Source organism: Schistocerca nitens, chromosome 2, assembly GCF_023898315.1.
Source record: "Schistocerca nitens isolate TAMUIC-IGC-003100 chromosome 2, iqSchNite1.1, whole genome shotgun sequence".
NCBI lineage: Eukaryota > Metazoa > Arthropoda > Insecta > Orthoptera > Acrididae > Schistocerca > Schistocerca nitens.
The window spans coordinates 1,057,093,970-1,057,117,899 of record NC_064615.1 but is presented as its reverse complement, the minus strand read 5'-3'; positions in this window follow the sequence as shown (position 1 = coordinate 1,057,117,899).

Genomic DNA, 23,930 nt, shown 5'->3' with positions numbered 1-23,930 from the left:
AACGTAAAGGTATACGAATTGAAAATCAAATCCTGACTACAAATAAACTACTTGCAGTTCAGTAGAGTTTTTCACTCAGTTAAGTATCAATTTCTTTGTTCAGAGATATGAACAGCTTTAAGTCATTATGAGACTACAATCCTCACAACTCCTTTCTCTCCAGGTGTGCCAACAAGTAGTATCTGTCATGTTATACGTTAATTATTAGGTGTGGCCTCATATATAAAAGTTGTCACCTTTTATTTATTCTTTTAATATTAGAAAGCCTTGGGGTGGCTTTTCAACATAACCATGTCTCCTAGTTTGTATTTATGTATTCGATTCAGGTTTCCATCAAACTTCGCTTTCCTGACCTTGGCATGGTGTTGCAGTGACAGCCAAGCTTATTGTAACGTCTGCTCTCTTGATATCGTCCTTGGAATTTGCAGCAGAGGCTCCAACCATTCATCGTCTGGTACTTGTGTCATGACAGTCTCACAGGGTGTGTATCCTGTGGACTCATGTGGTACATCGTTGTGAACCTTTCCAGAGATGGGCACAAGTTCCACCCACTTAGTCTGTTGGTTAGCCGCATAGCTACTGGCAAATCTATTTAAGTCACGAAAACATCGTGCTACGGGATTCGTGCTAGGATTAAAATATGGTACCAATGTATTTCTAATCTCTTGGTCCCATAGAAACTGCTTCTTTATTGGCAGTGTGCGGGTCACATGCAGCGGTTCCGCCACGCGCGACTGAAATTGTACGCCAACATCAAGTCAACCGACAACTTCTGACACATGCTCGTCAATTCGTTGTTCTAAACTATGTATAATATTATCAACAGTTTTGCTGATTATTTTCACTTGGCTCTCCAAGACGTTATGCGCCTTGTCACGCTGGTCTACTTTCTCATTTAAATTTGAAACTTGTTGCGGGATGTCTTTCTTGTGCACTACAAGTTTTGTAACTTGCTATTTAACAACATCGATTTCTTGTGTCAGATAAGAAACAACCGCCATGTCGCGCTGGTTGAGAAGTTTATTGAACTTTGTTAGAAGCTGAGCATCTCGCTCTTCCTCTCTTTTTTCACGAGCAATCCGTTCCTGTCTTTCTCTTTCTGCGCGTTCAGTGCGCTCTACTCTCTCCTTTTCATCACGTTGTCTGTCTCTCAAGTCAAAGTGCGCTAAAAGCACTGCAAGAAAGTGTGGTAAAGGTGGTGATGTTGGCAACACATCAGCTATTGAAGCAGTTGCATCACATTTCTCTAGACTATCAGCTGTGTGAACGTTTTTACTCATGTGGGTTAGTTCACTACAATCGAAAGATAAATTATCTATGCAATGTCGCTCGTTTTTCGCGTCGGGAATTCGTGAGTTTGACATTTCGCCTTGTTTGTTTAATGCAAACTCTTCACATTATCATCCTCTTCAGATTTGGACATATTCTCGTTCTCTTCTCGTTTATCCTTGCGTGTCTTAACCATCTTTATCCATCATGTCTTAGAATCAATTTCACTATCACAGCAGAGACACACAGAAAAATTTGATACACAAAAATAGCACACACAAGAAACAATTAAATTACACAAAACACACAGAAAGATATTGAATATATCCTAAAGAAAATCTGTGTAGCGCACTTCAAGCTAACTATGTGTCCTACACCTTGAAGTGGCTTTGAGTAGCACACCTTTAGCAACAATCCTACAGTGTACTGTTAATAAATTTAACACTGCACAAACGATTATTTAAACTTTACTACACACGTATGAGTCTCCCATATACTCGAACTTGACGTTAGCTAACTGCCAAACCGCAGATTGTGTGACCAGTATATAGCACATCACCTATTTCACTCAAAATCCCTAAGCTATATTAAACATAGTCAATGAAGTTGTAGCAAATGAATCTTTATAAAAATAGTTGTGGCAAAACTACTATATTAACTGTAAGCACAACACTGTAATTAGTTTTAGACAACACAGTCAGCACAGTGCATGGCTCCCGGACACCTTTCCTTCTCTTAGTTCCCAGTCCAGAAACACATACACTCGCCCTCTTACCTTTTGTAATTTACTTTTGAATGTTGCTGTTTGTCGCGGATGAGACCCAAACTCTCCACTGCAGCAGCCTTGTCTCTCAGGTGGTATGGTACATGAAACAATGTTACATATACATAATTAACTTATTCATCATACTCATTATTACATACATAAAATACACTCCTGGAAATTGAAATAAGAACACCGTGAATTCATTGTCCCATGAAGGGGAAACTTTATTGACACATTCCTGGGGTCAGATACATCACATGATCGCACTGACAGAACCACAGGCACATAGACACAGGCAACAGAGCATGCACAATGTCGGCACTAGTACAGTGTATATCCACCTTTCGCAGCAATGCAGGCTGCTATTCTCCCATGGAGACGATCGTAGAGATGCTGGATGTAGTCCTGTGGAACGGCTTGCCATGCCATTTCCACCTGGCGCCTTAGTTGGACCAGCGTTCGTGCTGGACGTGCAGACCGCGTGAGACGACGCTTCATCCAGTCCCAAACATGCTCCATGGGGGACAGATCCGGAGATCTTGCTGGCGAGGGTAGTTGACTTACACCTTCTAGAGCACGTTGGGTGGCACGGGATACATGCGGACGTGCATTGTCCTGTTGGAACAGCAAGTTCCCTTGCCGGTCTAGGAATAGTAGAACGATGGGTTCGATGACGGTTTGGATGTACCGTGCACTATTCAGTGTCCCCTCGACGATCACCAGTGGTGTACGGCCAGTGTAGGAGATCGCTCCCCACACCATGATGCCGGGTGTTGGCCCTGTGTGCCTCGGTCGTATGCAGTCCTGATTGTGGCGCTCACCTGCACGGCGCCAAACACGCATACGACCATCATTGGCACCAAGGCAGAAGCGACTCTCATCGCTGAAGACGACACGTCTCCATTCGTCCCTCCATTCACGCCTGTCGCGATACCACTGGAGGCGGGCTGCACGATGTTGGGGCGTGAGCGGAAGACGGCCTAACGGTGCGCGGGACCGTAGCCCAGCTTCATGGAGACGGTTGCGAATGGTCCTCGCCGATACCCCAGGAGCAACAGTGTCCCTAATTTGCTGGGAAGTGGCGGTGCGGTCCCCTACGGCACTGCGTAGGATCCTACGGTCTTGGCGTGCATCCGTGCGTCGCTGCGGTCCGGTCCCAGGTCGACGGGCACGTGCACCTTCCGCCGACCACTGGCGACAACATCGATGTACTGTGGAGACCTCCCGCCCCACGTGTTGAGCAATTCGGCGGTACGTCCACCCGGCCTCCCGCATGCCCACTATACGCCCTCGCTCAAAGTCCGTCAACTGCACATACGGTTCACGTCCACGCTGTCGCGGCATGCTACCAGTGTTAAAGACTGCGATGGAGCTCCGTATGCCACGGCAAACTGGCTGACACTGACGGCGGCGGTGCACAAATGCTGCGCAGCTAGCGCCATTCGACGGCCAACACCGCGGTTCCTGGTGTGTCCGCTGTGCCGTGTGTGTGATCATTGCTTGTACAGCCCTCTCGCAGTGTCCGAAGCAAGTATGGTGGGTCTGACACACCGGTGTCAATGTGTTCTTTTTTCCATTTCCAGGAGTGTACATTTCATAAATACGATTTACAAATTTTTTTTCTTTGAAACTCAGGTACACCTCAGGTTGGTATTATCTAGTAGTGGTAGTATCCGGATCTTGCTCCAGCTACTGCCTGGTCTGGGTGCTGACGAGGCCTCTCCATTTTTTTCGGTCCTACCACCACTTTTCTTCCTCCACTTGCTGCCAGGTCACACCTCTCGTTTCCACAGATATTCTCACTCCCGTTTTCCACTGTGTTTAAGTCCTTTCTAATATCTACATTCCTTACTCTGTCCATTCTTGTTTTTCCCTTAACTGATCTGAGAAATTTCATTTCCCCTGCTTGCTGTCCGCTCCAGACCCTTTCTGTCAGCCGGCCGGTGTGGCCGAGTCTGGAACCGCGCGACCGCTACGGTCGCAGGTTCGAATCCTGCCTCGGGCATGGACGTGTGTGATGTCCTTAGGTTAGTAAGGTTTAAGTAGTTCTAAGTTCTAGGGGACTGATGGCCTCAGATGTTAAGTCCCATAGTGCTCAGAGCCATTTCAACCATTATGAACCTTTCTCTCATTGTCCATGTTTCTCCTCCAAAGGTGGCAATAGGGAAGTAATAACTCTTATACATAAGGAGTTCTGCTTTTTCTGAAACTTCATTATTCCAAATCAGATGTTTTAATGTTTGGTAGAATTTGTCCCCCTTCTGTAACCTCCTATTAAACTCGTTGGCTATTCTTCCATCACTGTATACGTCACTCCTTAAATAAGTGAAACTGTCCACCACTTTGAGGGGTTCTCTATTCAAAGTAATATTGGTGTTGATCCCTTTGTTTCTCCCAAATACCATTACTTCACTCTTATCTTTATTTATTTTTAATCCATACCTTTTCATTATTTCCTTCCACGCATCAAGTTGTAATTGTCCACCTACCTCTTTATCGCCCCATATTCACATATCATTTGCAAAAATCATCCTTCTTTTTCTTTTACTATATGTTTATATTATGTAATCTATAATTATATAGGTAAATTAGTACAGATATTCGGGCCCCACGTTGGGGGCCAGTTATGGTGGTATGTAGAAAATATAATATTTTATTTGTTTAGTGATAATATTACATAACATTATTATTTCCTTTTTTCTGTTGTGGTACATTATTTAAACAAAAATAGTCATCGTTAGCACTGGGCTCTGATTTTGGCTACCATGAGACTGTTACGCAAACTCAGTACCACCACAAGCATTTACGTAGACTTTGCATTTTCCGCGATGCATACGTAACAATTTTTGAAACACAGCGCGCAACTCACCGCCTTCTACAGTTAAGTTTGTGTGAGTGGCTGCTATTATTAATAAATATCTGCGTATATTACACGGAATGTTCTAATAAAAATTACTTCTCAGGTGGCCTTATGGCAACTGGTTTAATAATGTACAAATTTTAAAACTATCAATAATGCTTGAGATATTCCTGTTTCCGTGAAAGGCAATAAAATGCCTAGCAAGGCAAAGCTAAGAAGATTATCCTCATCTGCCGTTAAGCGGCCAATCGAAAATTTGCTCGACTCAATGCAACGAAGATATTAATGGTTGAAGCCTTTATTTAATTTTACTGACTTTAGAATATTCAACGAGAAAAACAGAGAACTCTCCTGAGTTTACATATACCATTAATAAATGATTTAATAAGATAATGGTTTTCCCGACGTAATGGCCGACCTATGCTGCAAGAGAAATGATGGCCCCTCCGGAGCACACACTAAAGCAACAAATTTACACAAAATATTAATTCACTAATATGAGAGATGCGAGCTGTACAAAAAGTAAATGTTAGTACACGGAACTGTTATTTGTGTTCATAACAGTTTTACAGAAACTACACACAACTATATCCAGCGTAAAATGGCCCCTATCATCCACACAGGAATCGAAGACAAGAGAATGAGTAACATGATATAATGTCTCTGGTCTTCTTCATTGATCAACACAGATAAAATAAAGAAGGTTCTATATCATTATCTTTTCTGTAAAAATAATTCCTTTTTCTTCCAAATGTTAATGTTCGTTGCACTAAACACATATCACTTTAACACTTTTCTTTCTATTAATAATTATTGTTCCCCTGTCTAGATATCGATAGAAATCGATATAAACTCTCGCTGCTAACTTAAGCTTCAACCTAAGTTGAGAGTGAGGTGCGGAGAAAGCAGCAAGGAAAAGTTTGTCCTAACGTCGTGGAGGGACGTGAGAGGGGGAATATTACCTGTCTGCTGTAGAATGATGCCGCTTTAAGCACGAATGCACGCAAATAATCAGCGGCTATAGTATAAATTACACACGAAAGTAACAAGCTTATGTGAAAGCATATCATGGAGTTGTTCGTATTGAAACATACTCGTTGCTCTTTTTTATTTTTCAGTTGAGATGGATGACACGAGTTCGCCACATTACTGTAGTGTTACCACTGTTAGGTCAAAAAATGGCTCAAATGGCTCTGAGCACTATGGGACTTAACTGCTGAGGTCATCAGTCCCCTAGAACTTAGAACTACTTAAACCTAACTAACCTACGGACATCACACACATCCATTCCCGAAGCAGGATTCGAACCTGCGACCGTAGCGGTCGCGCGGTTCCAGACTAAAGTGCCTAGAACCGCTCGGCCACACTGGCCAGCACTGTTACATCAGTAGAGTTGGCAGCAGTCAAAACAGAAAGACTGTCGCCAAGAGGTGCACCAACAAGTAGAGAGCCGAAGCTCGATTCAGAATTGCAACTTAATAGAGACCAAGGCACTTCTCACTGCTGCCAAACTTTCCAGTCTAACACTCACAGCAGTCACTGTAAGTGTTCAACAGGCAAAACTTAATTTCATATTCATTACAACTAGTAATTGCCATATTTTAAAGTGAGCGACTTTAAACACACGTTAAAAGGAAACTACATGGAGGGATTTGGACTACCTTGTCCCTCCCCCCCCCCCCCCCCCCCCCTCGCGTATCAACGCCCGTGTACTCGGGTGTTGTCATTTTGCTGCAGAGCGGAGACACTGCAGTTGCTGCTAGCGGATAAAGAGCGTAAACTGGCCCCTGACGCTTGCAGAATTCGATAGCGAGGTTGGGGAACATTTTGGTGTGAATATTCATCGACCCGCAGCCACGTAGCTCTCAGTGCTTCGGCGGCTGTAGTTGGCCGCTGCTGGCGTAAACATTAATTAGGCCTGCTGCAGTCGCTGGGAAAGGAAACTTCAAAGAACGAGATTCCGTTTGGTGTTAAGGGAAAAAGTGCGAAGGAAAGAAACTGGCATGGAAATGAAAGAAGATAACAAGGACCTACCGAGCTGAAAAAAAACTGTAAACCATTACATTATGGTACGTTATGGTGGGTACACCTGTCGTCGTTACTCAGACATAGCCTTACGGCGACACAGCGATTAAGAGGAGAAACATATGTTTCCTCTCTTAGGCCAAAGAGGTTGCTGAGAAAAGTGAAGTAGCAATCATCTACAGTTTGGCTTTTGTTTCCACTGCTCAAAAAGGACCGTTCAAGGTTTCAAATTTACACACGCCGTGTGACGGCTGGCATGCTTTTCTTAATATACAATACAGGGTAAGTTGGCTTACAGGTGATCAGTCGATTTTACCTGGTGAATTAGTTGTTCTCTCTTCCGGGTTTAAATTCTTTTTCATAGGTATTGACCTATTTCCCTTCACACAGCTGTACATCATTTACAAATGTGTTTCGTCACGTGCAGTTGCCACTTGTGCAAACGTTCCTATCACGGAAATTGGTATAAAATAAGAAATCATTTTACATAAATTTCCACGTGTTATACCCTATTAGTACTAGATGTTGTGAGGAAATAGGAGAACGATGACAGATAATGGATAGTAAGTTGGAAAGGATGTACGATAGTGTTCGCGGTTTTATGGAAGTCGGTAAAGAAGGGTCGTTGCGGAGTAGTAATTGGAACTGAGACTCGGAATAAGGAGCGGTAAATGAAGTACGTGTCGATGTTGCGCAAAGTGAAGTCGGGTTGGATACATACTGTCATATGTTTCAAATTTGGCGGTGACGTGTAATGGCGGTGCTGCAGAACTATTTTAGGGAAGCTAAGTGGAGTCATAGTTTATTGAATGTACAAGAGGAAAGGGGATGTACTAAAGGAAGCCAGACTAGAGGATGAACAAACTGAACAGTGGACAGATGTGTTTTCTTAGGTGAATATCCCCGAGCTAGATAAGAAGAGTTGATGGTATTGTATAAATGTAGCACGTGCGTGGAGTTTAGCAAGTTTATTAACTGACAGATGCTGAAATCAAAAAGTAGGATTGGTTAAAGTCTGAAGAAACGTTTGATACTAAGCTTTGATAAACTTTTTGCTAAAAGATCTAACGTGTACATGGAGTGTGCCGAGTGAATGAACTGTGTAGTTAGAGAGATTAAAAAATCTTACGTGGACATCCCACTTTCGAGCCAAATTTATAACTATCAGATAAACTAAGGGCTAACACTTAGTTCGGTGAAGTGAAAAGTCTTAACACATAAGCACGCAAGTAAAATAATAATTTCAAACTTGCATGTAGTATTGTCACAAAATACTGTGTTTTGCTAAAGCAACAAGCCCCAGAATTCTCGTTTTGTGTTGTTTCAAATTTTTATTTTGCATTTGACGCCGGTTTGGACCAGATTCTTCTGAGCAATAAATTTCAGGTTTATTTGTGTGAAGTAGTTGCTGAAGGCCGTCATTTGCAATAAACAACGATTACCACCAATGATGTGAGACGGGTAGAGATCACACAACACCCGAGCACTGCAATCAATGACGTTGCGGTGAGATATCCATTGTTACACATCGACAGTGCGAGAAGTCTACGCGCAAAATAGAGGGTTGGTTTTTGAGCTCAGAAGGACCGTGTGGTTTACAACACTGTGAAAACCACATTGTCGGAAGGAGTGGCTGAGCATACAGAAAGGTCAATATGATCTTTGGTGAAATTAAAAGCATAGGCCGTAACATTAAGAGTGCAACAAGAACGCCTTTATTAAGCGCAGAGGAGGGAGCGGATAAGTGGAAAGAGTACATTGGAGTCCTCCGGGAGGGGGTGGAGTTGTCTGATGTGATAGAAGAAGTAAGATGAGTCGATAGGGAAGAGATAGTGGATCCAGTATTAGAATGAGAATATGAAAGAGCTTTGGAGGACTTAAGATCAACCACGGTGGAAAGGCTAGATAACATTCCATCGGAATTTCTAAAATCAATGGGTGAAGTAGCACCAAAAGGTCTATTCACGTTAGTGTGTAGAATGTATGAGGCTGATGATTTACTATCAGACTTTCGGGAAAACATCATCACTCAGTTCAGAAGATAGCAAGAGCCGGAAAGTGCGTGAATTTGTCGTACACTCAGGTTAACAACTCACGCATCCAAGATGCTGCCAAAAATAATATACAGAAAAATGAAAAATAAAATGGAGGATCATTTAGAGGACGATCAGTTTGGCTTTAGGAAAGGCGATGGCACTAGAAAGGCAGTTTTGATGTTGTTAATGGAAGCAGGGTTGAAGAAAAATCAAGACACGTTCACAAGATTTGTGGAGCTGGAGTACGATGCTGTAAAACGCTGTAAGATGTTCGAGTTTCTGAGAAAAATACGGAGTACAGAAGAAGACGGTTAATATACGATATACACAAGAACCAAGATCGAAGTGCTCTGATGAAAAAGGATGTAAGACAGGGACGTAGGCCGTGCAAGATTAGCCGAGCGGTCTAGGGCGCGGCAGTCGTGGACTGTGCGGCTGGTCCCGGCGGAGGTTCGAGTCCTCCCTCGGGCATGGGTGTGTGTGTTTGTCCTTAGGATAATTTAGGTTAAGTAGTGTGTAAGCTTACGGACTGATGACCTTAGCTGTCAAGTCCCATACGATTTCACACACATTTGAACATGGACGTAGTCTTCGCCCCAGCTGTTCAGTCTGTACATAGAAGCAATGACGAAAATAAAAGAAATTCAACAACGGGATTAAAATTCAAGATGAAAGGGTATCAATGGTAAGATTCGCTGATAAAACTGCTAACCTCAGTGAAACTGAAGAAGAATTACAGAATAAGTTGAACGGAATGAACAGTCTGATGATTACAGAATATGGATTGGGAGTAAATCGAGGAAAGATGAAAGTAATGAGTAATAGCAGAAATGAGAGAAACGAGAAACTTAAAATCAGACTTGGGGTATCATGAAGTAGACGAAGGTAAGGGCTTCTGCTACCTATGCGGCGAAAATGAAACGAAATGATCGTATGTCATTTATTGGCCGGGATATCCCCTTAGGGGTTCGGCCTCCGTATTACAAGTCTGTTTTAGTTGACGCCCCGTAAGTCATGAGAGACGGAGCAAGGAGGGTACAAAAAGCAGACTAGCATTGTCAACAAGGACATTCCTGGTCAAAATAAGTATACTAGTGTCGAACATAGGCCTTAATTTGAGAAAGAAATTTCTCAAAATGTACATTTGAAGTACAACATCGTATGGCAGTGAAACATCGACTGCTGGAACACCGGAAATGAAGAGAATCAAAGCATTGACGCTACAGAAGAATAGTGAAAATTAGGTGGACTGATAAGGTGCTAAATGAGGATATTCGCCGCAGGATTGTCGAAGAAAGGAATGTATCAAAAACATCGATAACAACAAGGGAAAGGATCGTAGGACATCTGTTAATACGTCAGAGGATAACTTCCATGGTACTATAGGGAGGTGCAGAGGGCAAAAATTGTAGAGAAAAGCGGAGGGTGGAATACATCCAGCAAATAATTGAGGATCTAGGTTGCATTTGCAGATCTGCGATGAGAAGGATGGCACAGGAGTTGAATATGTGGCAGGCCGCATCAAACCAGTCAGAAGACTGATGACTAAAAATAGCTCAGTGGAAGACGGTACCTGCAGCTCCTCACAGTCTAGACTCAGATTGAGGTGCTGCTCCTTGTTACAGCTGTGTGCCCTGTGTGGGGGTTTCTGCCTCGTGATGAATGGGTGTTGTGTGATGTCCTTAGGTTAGTTAGGTTTAAGTAAGTCTAAGTTCTAGGGGACTGATGACCATAGATGTTAAGTCCCATAGTGATCAGAGCCATTTGAACCATTTGAACCCTGTGTGGGGCTTGCTGCTCCATCAAAGATTGTACATGGCTACAGGAGCTGGACATGGGCCAACCTCCAGCCTGGACGACTGCAAACTGAGTAGATGCCAGACCGACACAGGTCCTTCGCTTGGGCTCGTCGGCTACAGACAAGAATTCTTCCATTTGGACCGGAGTAATATTTGTACAAGGCTGAACCGTGTGCTTTGCCAGTGTGAGACAACCGTGACGTCACCTGCACTGTTTTCGTTGGCCTCTTCAGCTTCTCCTCTTACCTAGTTCCAACTGAATGGCGTCTTGAGTTCGCGGTGGCAAACGTGTTTTCCAGAGTTAGTGTAGTGAATAGTTACCCCAGCTTCCGAGTTTCGCCTTCTTACTCCTATCTGCATGGCTAATGCAATGACGCCATCCTCCTTTCTCTGTGGTGTTATTCTGTTGCATTGGTGTTTGGGGCACCCGGCTGCTACGGTTTGTAACAATTAACTCCGTCTTGGGGCCGTATTACATGCAACACCGGAGGTCCTTCCTTGCTGGAATTCTGCCCACCTGTTGTCTTTGATAGGCTCTTGCCTTGCCAAGAGAAGACTTCTAAAATATTACTCAATAATACGAAGCCTGCTATTCCATGGCCTGCTATTCCTTTAAAAAATTAGCCTCAGATGTGACGCAAAGTATCCCTAGAGAAAGTCTTGACAAACATTCGTAAATCAAGAATTTACAACGTATGCTGTATTTTTCGACCTCAAACCTCAGAGTTCCTTGGCTCAATCCTCATTTTTCAATATCATTCCACTGAGAATCTGTCTTATAACTACTTCTTGCTCCTAAAGCATTGCTTACTAACTAACATAATATTTTTCTTATATTATTGCCCAAATCCAACGGCCTTGCCGCAGTGGTAACACCGTTTCCCGTCAGACCACCGAAGTTAAGCGCTGTCGGGCTGGACTAGCACTTGAATGGGTGACCATCCGGTCTGCGAAGCGCTTTGGCAAGCGCGGTGCACTCAGCCCTCGTGAGGCAAACTGAGGAGCTACTTGATTTAGAAGTAGCGGCTCCGGTCTCGTAAACTGACATACTCGTACGGTTGGGAGAGCGGTATGATGACCACATGGATCAAAAATGGTTCAAATGGCTCTGAGCACTATGGTACTTAACTTCTGAGGTAATCAGCCCCCTAGAACTTAGAACTACTTAAACCTAACTAACCTAAAGACATCGCACACATCCATGCCCGAGGCAGGATTCGAACCTGCGACCGTAGCGGTCGCGCGGTTCCAAACTGTAGCGCCTAGAACCGCTCGGCCACTCCGGCCGGCCTGACCACATGCCCCACAATATCCGCATCGTTACTTGATTTATAGTCTACTTCACTCTTTCTTAATTAATCCTTACTCACCAGTGATAACCGATCAACTTCTCTTGTTTCCACACATGGACTGTATTAAATCATCATGTTGAATACCAGTAAAACAAAATTACAAAACTCCTCCTCGTCAGGAAATCATTCTACTGAAAATGGTTTCGTTTTAACTATTTCTTACGTTCAGTATCCTTCTTTGCCCATCAGGTGGATTTTTAACCCACTGTTTCGGTATATCATTTGGAAGTTTGTCTTTGGAGTAAACATTTCCCTTACGTTTCCTCAAGACACACGTCCTTAAAACTGTCCTTACACACAAACTACCAATTGCTACGGCCCTCAACACACTGTCGGTAGTTCCGATTACCTCTCTTATTTTACAGCTACTCACAGACTGAATACGTCTTGCTGTGCCATACATTCTTATACCGTTTCTTTTCAAAATCGCCTACATTGATTCCCAGTGATGTAACAATTCAGGTGATTCTACTTTGATGGTAACTGTCTCCTTAGGCTGAAACAATGTTTTCCCGAGTTTGACTGCGCGTTTAAGAACAATCAAACATTTCTTCCTACCCTCATTACCTATAACGTAGCAAGTATCGTCAAATTTAACCTGATCTTCACTCACACATTCCTGAAAGGACTCAGCCTTGTTGGCTTACAAGCGGTTTTCATCCTCTTCCTTCTCTCCCCCCCCCCCCTCCTTCAAGCAGATGGTGGCACCGCAAGAGGCATCGATCCTCCGTCCTTCATAAATATGTACGTCTGCACTACTTTCTCATCTACAGCTAACCTCATCACTTACTCTCTGTGCATTCTCCATAGTATTTACAACCGTCCAAGGCTCCATGACCTCAAAACAATGGCCGTTAATACCCAGTGGCGCATATACTGATGCACTTTAACTAAAATCACCCATATTGCCACTCACATTTTCATTTGCTTCAGTGCAACACACCCTTACGTTCTTGTACTATAGCCACTTGGCGCTCTACATTTTCGCTAGGTATTGCAGCTGATACTACTACATTACTCTGCTTATCCTCCACAGTGTCAGTACTTCGCGCATCAGCGAGTGAGGTAGCGCAGTGGCTAGCACACTGGACTCGCGTTCGGGAGGAAGGCGGTTCAAACCCGCGTCCGCCCAACCCGACTTAGGTTTTCCATAATTCCCCTGAATCGCTTAATGCAAATGCCGGAATGGTTCCTTCGAAAAAGGCATTGGCTCTTTCCTTCCCTATCCTTCCCTAATCCGAGCTTGTGCTCCGTCCCTAATGACATCGTTGTCGACAGGACGTTAAACACTGATCTCCTCCTCCTCCTTCGAGCATCAAATAACTTGCACAACAGCTTTCTCCTTCCGATCCCAACGAGTCATGAAACCATCCCACCACACATTCCATTCTTTCTTAATTCTTATAGTGTCACCGAGCGAGGTGGCGCAGTGGTTAGCACACTGGACTCGCATTCGGGAGGACGACGGTTCAATCCCGTCTCCGGCCATCCTGATTTAGGTTTTCCGTGATTTCCCTAAATCGTTTCAGGCAAATGCCGGGATGGTTCCTTTGAAAGGGCACGGCCGATTTCCTTCCCAATCCTTCCCTAATCCGAGCTTGCGCTCCGTCTCTAATGACCTCGTTGTCGACGAGACGTTAAACACTAACCACCACCACCATCTTATAGTGTCAATTCTTTCTTATTTCTTATAGTGTCAACAGGTTTATGTATGTCAACAGTAGTTTGATGTACCGTAGCAGCAGATGAGGATGGTTCCTCCCACAGCCCTCCCAATTTTCTTGAGATACTCAGAACATCATCTGCGTTCACTTTCTATATCTTATACACAAAAATACAACTAGTACAACTAGACATCGGGCATACACCAACTGACTCTCAATGATCTTTGCAGTCAAACAAAAACAAAAAAGGAAGCTGCACTCACCGTACCACCTACTGACAAAACTTCAATCTCGTTGAACCATCTTCTTCAACTATGGCGGCATGCATAATTCCCTGGTCAGCGAAACGGAGAGGTGATAGATCGTTCTAACTCCAAATACGAAGCTGGAGTTGAGACCTATACTGTTGTGAGTTGCAGTGCGGTAGTGTGTAGGGGGTTTATGACTACTGCACAGCCTGAAGGCTGTCTTGATTCACGGGCTGCTTGCTGCGGTAGCAGGTTGGATATGGCACACGGTACAACAGAATGTGCTGACGCCCAGGTGCGGCATGCCGCCTCGAATGCAGAGACACAGCGAGACACAAAGTCAGTCCCTGGAAAAGTTATGCTGTTGTTCGGCGCGATTTATCGTCGTTTTCGTCCGATGTGTCCACGGTTTTATGTCGTCTCGTTGTCTCTGTGGGCTTGCACCAAGGGAGCAAGGAGAGGATGTTGTTTGGTGGCCAGTATCTTCTTTCTATACCACCAACTGTACGCATATATTAAATGGGTACTTTGTTCCTAAGAATGCAAAATTACTAAACTCTAGATACTCTTTGTGGTGCAATCTCTATTGTTCCAATCCACTTTAGCTTCACTGCTGAAGTACAAAGTCCGCCATGTACTCTCTTCTGCTCGCCATGGGCTGCCTAGTGGCGGTCCTAACGGCCACTGTGACTCCCACTGGGCTGTGACTGATGACAGACTGGAATTCACTCAGTGCAACAGACTGCGACAGACTGCGCGTCCTCTTGCCGGACGCGATAGCCGAGCGGTTCTAGGCGCTACAGTCTGGAACCGTGAGACCGCTACGGTCGCAAATTCGAATTATACCTTGGGAATTGATGTGTGTGATGTCCTTAGGTTAGTTAGGTTTAAGTAGATCTAAGTCCTAGGGGACTGATGACCTCAGAAATTAAGTCTCACAGTGCTCCGAGCCATTTGAACCAGACTAGCCCTCCGTTCCACGACGCCGATCTAAATACTGGCTGCCAAGACGGCGTTGGCGGCGCTTTCCCTGCAAGTCTGTTGTTGGGCTCTATCAATCTTGTCACAGCCTCTTTACCGACTGGAGTGCTGGCGCCAGCTTACACCAGCACACATGGTTTTTTGCATCTCGTGTATGTGTGTAAGGATGTTACTATGGATCACAATGTACACAGCGCATTGGAAGGCATTCAACCACTCTGCTCTTAGTGCGTGTAGTCGTCGTGAGTTACACGGCAGCCTCCCATCAAGAGATATATCCGCAACATCGAAATCTGCTCACGAGAATGGTGGTGGTTGGGAGCAATGGCACATTACCACGATGGCTGATGATGTTCTGCTCCCTGGACTCTCTGGTTAGACCACCAAAAAGCCCACTGGAAGACAGCGCCCTCAACCCCCCCATCAGCCTTCGCTCAGATGGCAGCACTGCGGCTCCAGGCAGCTGTGTCACAAATGTGGGACTTGCTGCTCCATGAAAGACTGTAGAGGTTTAGACAAGGAGGAGATATATTGACATAGGTCCAGCTTCAGGCTGGATGACGTCAAACTGAGTAGATGCCAGACCAACACAGGTCCATCCTCTGGGCTTATCAGCTTCAGGCTAGTATCAATCAACTGGAACAGGAGTAATATTTATACTGTGTTGTGACAGATGTATTTTGCAGAGTCAATATACTGAATAGTTTTCCTTGCACCCTTCTTCACCACTCTGCGCAGCCAGCACAATGACATTTTCTGCAATTTTCATGGAAATGCTATGAGATGAAACGGCCATTTTGATGCACATTCATGAATTTTGGTATTTCCAGAAGCACCTTATGCGTTTCGACTCTCCATCATTTTCAAAGGCAATATTAAGTAAATCATTCAAAACTGTTCATCACATACATTTGCGCTTGTCTCGTGATTGAGAATTTTGACGTGATACCATGTATCTAATGAACAATTTTGTTAGATTGACGTAACACTGCCGTTGAAAATGACGTAAACTAGAAACGGTAAGATGCTTTTGGAAATAAAAAAGTTTCGTCAAGACATAAGAAGATTTATTTAAGTGGCGACATCTTTGTTTGATGTCATTCTGCTGATCTGGTGCTTTGGACACTCAGCTCTTATGGTGTGTACCGATTAACTGTCTTGTGGTCATATTAAATGCAGCGTCATAGGTGCTTCCTTGCTGTCATTCCGCCCAGCTATTGCGCATTGAACCTTTTCCATCGGATATTGCACTGGGGAAGACGTTAAATTTTTTCTCAGCTACGTAAAGCCTGTTATTTTGTGAAACATCAACAGAATTCTTCAATTTTCAGTGCAACTTACTCTGACAAAACCTGTAAGCAAATGCTAGTGACCCCCTGTGACGTTCTCAAGGCGGCAGTTTTTACCCCTTTTAAGCTTTCTAAGCTTCAATTTATATATGCGGTTTATGCAGGATACCCCAAACGCACCCTCATTGTATAGATGTTCCGACAAGTATAAATTTTTGTTCCACATATATAGATGAATCCCGGTTTTTTATCGTAACGAGACAAGCGCACAGGGACCAGTTACAACTCTTGTTTCAGTGCCTTCAGGAGTATGGTGCCTCCTAAATGCAAACAAATGCACATTACTTTCGGAATACAGAGTGGCAGCAGAGGGAAGCAAACCTTCCTCCAGTCGTGTACAGGCAATTCCATTATGCCCAGACATAAAACTTATCAAGAGTTACAACACTTGTAGGCATGCTAAAATTTTATCAACAACACTTCATTCCGGGAAGGTACCCGGCTCATGTGATTCCTAGGCTAAAGAGATCAACTGGAAAGGGAAAATACATTTATACAGGCTCTCAGTCCACGTGCGACTATTGGAGGGTTCAGGACGGCTGTACAAACAGATATTTACCTGGCCCCCAAGCCAGTTAGTCTACGGACAAAAAATACGCGCTCCCAAAGACCTCACAGAGAGCTAAGAAGTGACAACCCTCTCCGGCAATGTACTGCACAAGTTAACACTGCCACTGCAGCACAGAGTGCAGTGATCCATTACAGGAGCATCTGTCCGTCACGGCATCGAGCAAATATTTATGCACAAAAAATTTTCCTGCATTTGGTTACGTATTTATGCAGTCAAGCCATCAGTATTTCACCCTTACGCTGCGCCGTATTGGGTATTCCAACACTACAGATTCTACCTCCCTTGCATCATCATTCACACCTTTTACTGATCCAACACACATACACTCCTGGAAATTGAAATAAGAACACCGTGAATTCATTGTCCCAGGAAGGGGAAACTTTATTGACACATTCCTGAGGTCAGATACATCACATGATCACACTGACAGAACCACAGGCACATAGACACAGGCAACAGAGCATGCACAATGTCGGCACTAGTACAGTGTATATCCACCTTTCGCAGCAATGCAGGCTGCTATTCTCCCATGGAGACGATCGTAGAGATGCTGGATGTAGTCCTGTGGAACGGCTTGCCATGCCATTTCCACCTGGCGCCTCAGTTGGACCAGCGTTCGTGCTGGACGTGCAGACCGCGTGAGACGGCGCTTCATCCAGTCCCAAACATGCTCAATGGGGCACAGATCCGGAGATCTTGCTGGCCAGGGTAGTTGACTTACACCTTCTAGAGCACGTTGGGTGGCACGGGATACATGCGGACGTGCATTGTCCTGTTGGAACAGCAAGTTCCCTTGCCGGTCTAGGAATGGTAGAACGATGGGTTCGATGACGGTTTGGATGTACCGTGCACTATTCAGTGTCCCCTCGACGATCACCAGTGGTGTACGGCCAGTGTAGAAGATCGCTCCCCACACCATGATGCCGGGTGTTGGCCCTGTGTGCCTCGGTCGTATGCAGTCCTGATTGTGGCGCTCACCTGCACGGCGCCAAACACGCATACGACCATCATTGGCACCAAGGCAGAAGCGACTCTCATCGCTGAAGACGACACGTCTCCATTCGTCCCTCCATTCACGCCTGTCGCGACACCACTGGAGGCGGGCTGCACGATGTTGGGGCGTGAGCGGAAGACGGCCTAAATGTGTGCGGGACCGTAGCCCAGCTTCATGGAGACGGTTGCGAATGGTCCTCGCCGATACCCCAGGAGCAACAGTGTCCCTAATTTGCTGGGAAGTGGCGGTGCGGTCCCCTACGGCACTGCGTAGGATCCTACGGTCTTGGCGTGCATCCGTGCGTCGCTGCGGTCCGGTCCCAGGTTGACGGGCACGTGCACCTTCCGCCGACCACTGGCGACAACATCAATGTACTGTGGAGACCTCACGCCCCACGTGTTGAGCAATTCGGCGGTACGTCCACCCGGCCTCCCGCATGCCCACTATACGCCCTCGCTCAAAGTCCGTCAACTGCACATACGGTTCACGTCCACGCTGTCGCGGCATGCTACCAGTGTTAAAGACTGCGATGGAGCTCCGTATGCCACGGTAAACTGGCTGACACTGACGGCGGCGGTGCACAAATGCTGCGCAGCTAGCGCCATTCGACGGCCAACACCGCGGTTCCTGGTGTGTCCGCTGTGCCGTGCGTGTGATCATTGCTTGTACAGCCCTCTCGCAGTGTCCGGAGCAAGTATGGTGGGTCTGACACACCGGTGTCAATGTGTTCTTTTTTCCATTTCCAGGAGTGTAGAATCACCAACTCGCGTATTCCGATCCACATTCCTATCGCTCCCGTTCTCCTCTAAGTCGTCCATTGATCTTAACATATAAACCCTTTGTAACATAATGACACACACTGATTACAAAAAATTAATCACACTCCTAAAACATACACTTAACAATAGAACAGGCATGGTGGTTGGGAAATCAAATCAATACCTCATACTAGTACATTCACAATGTCTTATCTACGACAAGTATAGGAATGAGTTGTACTACTAGTCAATGACACTACGCAATTATCTCAAATAATCAGCCAAGTCGTTGGATAACGATTACAGTACCTTGTTCCTGAACTCGTGTTCACGTTCCAGGTTGTCCACTCAACCTCGTTTATAACCTGGTAGTCCACTTAAACACTGGTATTCTCAGCACCTGGAACAGATAAAGGTCACACACAAACACAATTAGTCACTGTTATTAATTCCAAATGTTATTGTAACACACACAAGATTACATTAACTTGGTTCACGTACCTTTTCAATTTATTGATTATCTGGTCCTCAGACAGGCAGGTTTAACTCAAAGTTTGGCACCACTGTTTGCTAGTGAATTATCTTCTCACAGATAACTCGTTCCTTCTTCTGTTTCTTCTTTAAAAATGGTTCAAACGGCTCTGAGCGCTATGGGACTCAACATCTTAGGTCATAAGTCCCCTAGAACTTAGAACCACTTAAACCTAACTAACCTAAGGACATCACACACACCCATGCCCGAGGCAGGATTCGAACCTGCAACCGTTGCAGTCCCGCGGTTCCGGACTGCAGCGCCAGAACCGCTAGATCACCGCGGCCGGCTGTTTCTTCTTTACCGTGCCGGTTTAATGCCGTCTTCTCCTTTCTTCGCGCCCCACGCTGGGCGCCATTTTGAAGCATCCTCAACTCTCTTGTGGTTCCCTTTTTAGGTATTCCAAGTCAACGTCTGCTCGTAGATACGTATCGTCGGTAGGTTTTCCGGCTTTACTTCCCGACGTGACAGCGACGACTCTCCGATGAGGTGCGGGCCTTGTGTTTTGCTATTACTGCGAGTCTTGTAAATATCGCTTTTATTTAATAATTTGCCCGGCTACAACTCTCCCCGGCTCTACGTCCAGATTCGCAACTAACGGCACACGACACTTTCAAAAGTCCACACGTTAATATCTGAATACCGGTACTTCTGAATTCACTCGTATCAGCAGATAATTTGAGTTTCTGTCGTCTATATGTCCGTAAAGTTCCAATCTAGCACTAAAGTCCTAAAATCCCCTTAATACTCCGTTGCTACCAACAGTCAGAGATCGTACACTACATCACTTTTAATCTCCGTAATATTCTAACAGTTTATCGTGAATCTTAACACGATAAAGTCCAATTTAACTATTGTCTCGCTGACTGACACCGGTTCCCTGCCCTTTAACGAAACAATCAAGGAAAAAAGGCGGCAATAATGACGATCAGGCCTTTTTATAGGTTTTTCATCACAAGAGTTTAAGCCACTGCCTTCTCCATGACGGAGCTTCCGTGGCTTTGCTGTACTTAGACGTTAAACTACTTGCTGATATACTATAATTTTGATCTGCAATTACCGAACTCTGATTCTACACTATTTTCCCCTCTAAAAATTCTATTCTTAATTTTAAATTATTATTTCTATAGCTTTTATCACTGTAAACTGAACACTACAAAAATTACCGGTATTCTCCTAGTGATTCCAATTTTTTGCAACTTCAAAAATCTTGTTGTAATACCGAAGTGTGGCCAGTACAAATACTTAGTGCTAAAGCGTGAAAACTGAGGTTGGATAACTCTATTTTCCGTAAGTTGTCTGTTTTCAAGGGCTAGAAGCAGTTAAAGGCACACTGTGTAGACACAGGTAAGAGATCAGTTACTTCATACTTTCATCATAAATTATAAATGAATTGATACGTTTTTAAATTATTACTGTTACCATAATTTCTCTCCTCTATTATTACAAGGAAATGGCAGACAAATCTTCAGTGTTTTAAAGCAAATAAAGCATTCTGCTTCATAGATACCGTGCCTTATAAGATATTTCCAGACTAGGGTTGGTGCCATTCTGCAATACATCGGGTCTCTGGCGAGGACAGCAAGAAACTATCGTAGGGCCCAAGTGGGCGGTAGTCTTTTACTTTGCACGTACATGTAAATCAATTATCAGGATACGTCACACAGCAGCAGATACAGTACACCTATTGTCCCAGCAACGCTGTAACGATTCTTGTGTCTCATGTTTCTTGCACGTTTCTCGTTTCTGTTGACACTGTTATTAAAATAGCTTTTCCCATTTTTTGTAACTGTCCAGTATTTCAATGCAGTTGAAAGTTTATGAATAGGCATTGTAATTTTAAAAGAAGATTGCTCAAAAACAAAACAATTTATCACTATTGCTATGGTAAATTGACATACAGTTCTTTTTATGCCGTTATTACTAAAAAATAACAGAAACTGTTACAACCGAAACCAAACGAATGCCGAAACGTATTGGTTATTCAGAATTAAAATTATACCGGGCACCCAACTCTTTCGCCCAACACGAACGTACACTGAGTTGAAAAAAGTTATGCAAATATACCGATTGCGGTTGTATCACGTGCAGAAGGTGTAAAGTGACAGATCGTTGGCGGATCTGTCATTTGTACTTAGATGGTTCATGCGAAAAGTTTTTGGCGCACGACGGGAAGAAACAAACTTTGAACGCGGAATGGTAGTTGGAGATAGACATATGGGCCATCCTATTTCGGAAATCGTGAGGCAGTCCAGTATTCCAGACATATGGGCCATCCTATTTCGGAAATCGTGAGGCAGTGCAGTATTCCAAGGTCCATATGTTCAGAGCGTGCCGAGGATACCGTATTGCAAGCATTACTCCACGGACAGCGCAGGGGACGACGGCCTTCACTTAACAATCGACAGCAGCGGCGCTTGCGCAGTGTTTGCAGTGCTGACAGACCGCATACATCGAAGTGGAACTACGGCGAACGTATCCGTTACGACAGTGTGGCCAAATATGGTGCTAATCGGCTATGGTAGCAGACAACCGACACGAGTGACCTTTGCTAACAGCACGACATCGTCTGCAGCGCCTCCGCTGGGCTCGAGATCATATGGGTTGGACCCTAGACGATTGAAAATTACGACCTGGTCAGGTAAGTACAGATTTCGGTTGTTGAGACTGTCAGTATTGTTCGAGTTTGGCGCAGACCCCACGAAGCCATGGGCACAAGTTGTCAACAAAGCAATTCATAAGCTGTTGGTGGCACCATAATGGTGTTGGCTGTATTTATATGGAACTGACTGTGTCCACTGGTCCAACTGAACCGATTATTGACTGGAAATAGTTATGTCCGGCTACTTGGAGACCATTTCCAGCGATTCGGTGACATGTTTCAGAACAGTGGAATTTTTTTGGATGACAATGCGCCATGTCACCTGGATAATTATTCGCGGCCGGTTTAGAGAACATTCTAGAAGATTCGATCGACTGATTTGGCCACCCAGATCGACCGACATGAATCCGGTCGAACATTTATGGAACATAATCGAGAGATCAGTTCGTGCACAAAATCCTGCACTGGTGACACTTTTGCAATCATGACGCATATAGAGGCAGCAGAGCTCTATGAGTTTACAGTCAAACGACTTTTTGAATCCTTGCCACGGCGAGATGCTGCATAACGCCGGGCAGAAGGTGAGACACGGTATTAGGAAGTGTTCTGTGAATTTTGTCACCTCACTATATGTACGATGGACACACCTGAGCCGTAGTAAAAATTGCTGTTTTGGAAAGCGCGCCGCAATGCGTAATGTAAAGCAGTCTCCCTCCGTTGCTGGCGATGGCGCCGCTGTGGCAATCGCAGCTTTGGTATCTCCCTCTGGTGGGAAAGGGGAAAAGCTGCCTTTCACGTGCATTTAAGGGGCGTTATGAGCTCCGCAGTCGCAGGCGATCATTGTAGGCAAAACCACCCCTTCCTTCCGCCTCCTTGATTTCTATATCACCATCTATGGCCGTCCTATCGCCCTCACTCCCACCCTTAAGTACCTTGGCGTCACCCTCGACCGTCGCCTCTCCTGGACTCCCCACCTCCAGACAATCCAAGCCAAGGCACGCTCCCGACTCAGTCTCCTCAAGCTCCTCTCCGGCCGTACGTGGGGTCTGGACCCCTCCACCATTCTCCACACCTATAAATCCCTCATCCACCCTATCCTTTGTTATGCCCATCCGGCTTGGATCTCCGCCCTCCCTACTTTTTACAAATCCCTCCAAATCCTTGAACGCCATGCTCTCCGCCTCGCCTACCGCATCCGTCTCCCCTCCCCTACGCGGATCCTGTACGATCTCAAACCCTTCCACCACCTCCTCCTTTTCCTTGAAAGGATACGGATCCTGTACACCTCCCGTAAACTCGATCCTCCTGAACCGCTCGTCTCCCCGATCCTCTCCCACCCCCCCCGCTGCCGCGCCTGTACTCCCACGTCCCACCCGTTCTCCATCTCTCCACCCTCCTTACCCTCTCCCAAGGTGGCTTCCGCCAGCTCCCCCTCCCTGATGATGTCCTCCTCCCCTCCATCCACCCCTCCTACCAACTTTGATCCTCCCTCCCTCTTCCTGTATCTGTTCCTTTGGGCACCCTCCATCCCTCCTCCCCCACTCCTCCCCCAGGCCTCCCCTCCCCTGTCCTTCTACTCCTTGTCCCATCTCCTCAGCCATTGGCATCTATGTTCTCCCCTCTCCACCCTCTCCACCCGCCCTCGCCCTTCTTCCCCTCTTGGCAGGTCCCCGGACTCGCACACGCAACGTGGACTTTCGCGCGCCGGAGATCATCGCCATCTGTGTCTCGTGTGTGTGACCTCGTTTTGTGTTATTAGTGTCCGCCGTCACGCTTCTACGTTCACTTGTGCCGTCGGATTCATCAGTGTTATGTGCGCCGTGTCAACGTGTCTTCAGTGTCGTTATCGTCGCGTGTGAACGGCTCCGTGTTTTTTGTGTATCTGTGACCACTATTTTTTGCCCATCACTCTGTTCATTTTAATTCTCCATTATTGTACTGTTATTGTCACCACTATGGCTGAAGAGCGGCGTAGCATGCCGCTGCCAGCCTACCTGATTGTTCAGGTGTTAAAATAACAGTAAAGTAAAAAAAAAAAAACTCCGCAGTCAGTCAGTCTGTCAGTGTGAGTCTGGTCAGGTGGTCAGCCTGGTCAGTGTGGGGCAGTCAGTGTCCGTCTGTCGT